Here is a 4,041-nt window from a genome sequence, read left to right on the forward strand (position 1 = left end):
AATATTATCTATTCTAAACAAATAACAGCCACATTTGCTGAGCATTTGCTGTCTGAATGGTAATCTTAACTAAACTACTCCGTTTCCTCATGTGTAACAGTCACATGATTTCCCTCAAAGGTGCCTCACGGACACTCATGGTTTTTGGAAAACTGAGTAAATACATGTAAAGTGCTCAGAACTCCACCACTGCATTTCACCTACAGCCTTGCCGAGTCTCTGGTTTGGCCAAGTGGACTCATGCCCTGTGAGGAAGGGAAGCGGGTAAGATAGAAGCAGGGCTGACCTTATGGGTAGATGCATAAGTGAGGGTCTGTGAGTGCAGTGGGTCTCATGCCCGTGCCTGATTCAATCATTCTAGTCCACCAGGATTGTATTTTCCTGCTTGTTTGTTTGCTTTTTATCTTGAAAGTGTAAGGGCCCCTCACTTAAAGGCAAATCCTCTTTTGAGGGGTAACCTTTTAATCAACCAGCCATTATCAGGAATTCTTTAATATCTTCCCAGAAATCTAAAAGAGCAAGGTGTTACAGATAAGGACACAAGAAAAAAGGTCAACCTTCTGAGGCCTTAGAATTCAGACCATAGGTAGAGATGGTCATTTGGCATCTAGTCTGATCCACTCTAGAGTGACTTTTTCTGTAAAAATAAATTCAAGTCGCCTTGAGTTGCCTTCTTTCAGTTGGAAAAATATTTTGAAAACTTTTAGGCTCTGAATGAGTGGCTTGGCAAAAGAATATGGTGGGGTCCTTCAAATACCATGAGGTTTTGACATTCCACTTAGTTGTGAGCTCTCTATCTGAATCAAAACTATCACCTGCTGCTCACATGTGTGTCTACAGCTCACCACTGGTGAACTACTACAGGACCAGGATTTTATTTGAGCTGTATGGCCCTTTTCCCAGTGTGAACTGAAGGGAAAACATCTGGAGGCTATGAGACCTCATTTTCTGTGTCCTGGAGACTGCTGGCCTTGGCAAAATTAAATGAAGCAAATGGGATGGGATCCTCGAGAGGGAGACCCAGGACCTGGGATCAGGCCATGCTCTCTGGCCAAAAAAAGTTCACCATGGTCTTGCCAGCTTTACTGGAAGAACTGAGACTTAAGGCCAGGACATATCAAGAGCCCTGTTCCCAGTTCTGTGAAATACCTTCAACAAGGGACATTGGTAACTCACAGTGTGTTCAGTGGGAGGCGACAAGGAAACAGACTGATGAGCCCAGAGATTGAGAATGAATTGGGATGTTGTTTCCTGTAGAAGAGAAATCCCCAGAGGAATGTGATGGCTGTCTACTCTTTAAGGAACTATCATATGGAAGAGGGAGAAGGAGTATTCTTTTTTTTTTTGTCTTTTTCCGTGCCCGGCAACGGATCGCAACCCTCAGTGTCGCCCCCGTACCAGACCGGGACCAGCGACGGGATTGCAACCCTCGGTGTTGCCCCCGTGCCTCGCTCAGCCAGTGAGTGGGAACCGGTCTGTATGTGGGATCCGTACCCTCGGGCGGGAGCGCCGCCATGCTTCCCAAGTGGCGCACTATCCAGTGCGCCACCGGGCCGGCCCGGGAGTATTCTATTTTTACTCCAAATGACAAAACTAGGAGCAGCAAATGGAGATTATAGGGTGGCCATGTTTTGCAAGCAATTCGGGCTGTCTGCAGTGAAGGGCACTTGGCTGGGTGGTGTGTTCTTGGCACCTGATCTGTTCACGCAGTAGCTGAGAAAAGGGAACACCAGCAGAGGAAAGTGACCCCTTGGGTGGGAGGGTGAACTGTAGAATCCTCAGGTCACTGCTAACTTTGAGTATTGTTGTATAATTTTTTTAAAGTGGATGAACAATAAAGGTGGGTATATGGCTTCTGTGTTCCACAAATTGTTATTTCCCTCATTAACTATTTCATGTATGGAAAACCTGAGAAACGGGAAAGCTAAGGCGGTTGCAGTATATTTTTAATATACTTTCTGAGAGGCCACTGGATCACAAAAGAAAGTGCAAAGTGCGGGTTAAGAGTCGGCTGCGGAAGCCAAGCCGACAGGGGTTCGAATCCTGCCTCCACTCTTAGTAGGTTTCCTGAACTTGGACAGGCTCCCTAACTCATTTAGACCTCACTTTTGTGGTTGGCAATGGAAACGATAAACCTTGCCTCCTACTGTTGTTGTGAGCCTGTAGTCAGTCAGTGTGGCCAGAACATTAGGACTATGCCAGGTACGTAGTGAGCACTTGATAAGAGTCACCGATGATAGTTATGGGAAGAGCAATCAATATTATTTCTGAAGAATTTAAACAGCATGGTGTCAGCTTGTAACAAAAAGCACCTGTTTTTGATTTGTGGTGTAATGAAAAGGAAAAGTTAAAAGTGGCTTCTTTTTTGGTAATAATTGATCTTTTTTAGGGGCCGACTCAGAAGTGATATACTCTTGTTAGGGGAGAGAATGACAGCTAGATCTGTGAAACAAAGGAAAAAATAAATCAAGTTCAGTGACTTTTTTTTTTTTTTTGGTAGTGAAGCTCAAAAAGAATAGGGGATACGGCCAAGTCCCTGGGATTTCCACTGTTTCCTGTGGCTATGTCATAGCTTCTTTGTTCCCTAAGAGAAACAAAAATCGAGATTTCCTCCAGAGAGAGCTCATCTGCCTCAGCATTGACAGGAGGTGACAACTGGTTGACAACCTCATTATCCCTACCCTAAACATTTTTTCTCATCATAAGAAGCACCTGTATGACCAGGGTAAAAGAGGAGAAGATGCGAGAGAGATTACATTTCTCATCTTAGGAATTGCTCATTTACACTGAGAGGGTTTTTTGGAGATGTAGGAGCCATTTGTCCTTTCTTTGGTTCTTTGAATTTTCCAGACTCTGGATTCTAAGCACTTTTCTTTTAATGAAAGAAAGGGGAGAAAGATCCCTAATGTCCCTCTCAGGACATATCCTGCTGCTCATTTGTCCAAATGAAATAGATCTCTGGGGAAACAGCAGAGGCTTCCTACTGTGGAGCAAAGTGTTTCCAGTCCTGGGAGTGACATCACTTTGTTTCTGTGGGAAATAAGGCAGCTCTTCTTAACACTAAATGATCAATTAAGAATGACAGAACAAGCTTATTTTTCATGTTTCCATCAGATACAACAATGAGACCATAGACATCTCGAGATGGTCTCTTTGGAAACTGGATGGTGCCAAGAATGATCTGTCAAATTGGTTCCTTTTTCTGTATATTGTCTGTAAAACTAACATTATTTTAAAATGCTAAGAACTGTATTCTTTGTTAGTGTCCTCCGTGGTACGATTCAGTGCTTGGGTAACGTGTTAATCATCCACATATGTGCAAGGACTCTTCCAACTTGTATATTGATTCCTACCCTCAAATTTTGAAATACAGGCTAGAATCTTCAAGCGTGAGATGGAAGTTGTTTCTCCTGCCTTGTTTTTTATTGCTTCTTTCTCTGTTCCTCTCTTCCTTTGTTGTGTATGACATTAGCAGCACAATCAATCTGCCTGGAAATCTATCTGCTATGTAGAATGTTACACAACTTAATTTACAGAGGAAAAATATTCATCAGCAGTAACGCTTAGCTCAAAGAGGCACTATTTGACCAGCTAACTATGGGACTTAGACTCAGGTAGAATCAGTGCCTCAGTTTCTCTAGGCCAACAATTATGAGTTGTTCTTTATTTGACCTAGCACATATATAGATGGTGGTTAAACTCAGCAAAATTCTCTTCACAAAGATTTCATTTGCCTGGAAGATTCTACGTACTGATCTGTACAGAATGTCTACAAGGCCCCTTGGCATAAGATCATGGACCAGAATGCTAGTCTCTTTCGGATAGAAAATATATCAAAAAATTCAGTGGGACACACTTACGGCCATCTGATCTTTGACAAAGGCACCAAGCCAATTCACTGGGGTCGGGACTGCCTCTTCAGCAAATGGTGCTGGGAGAACTGGATATCAATATGCAGGAGAATGAAACTAGACCCATACCTCTCACCATATACTAAAATCAACTCAAAATGGATTAAAGATTTAAATATACATCCTGAAA

Source organism: Galeopterus variegatus, unplaced genomic scaffold (genome assembly GCF_000696425.1).
Source record: "Galeopterus variegatus unplaced genomic scaffold, G_variegatus-3.0.2 Scaffold3833, whole genome shotgun sequence".
In the NCBI taxonomy this organism is placed as follows: Eukaryota; Metazoa; Chordata; class Mammalia; order Dermoptera; family Cynocephalidae; genus Galeopterus; species Galeopterus variegatus.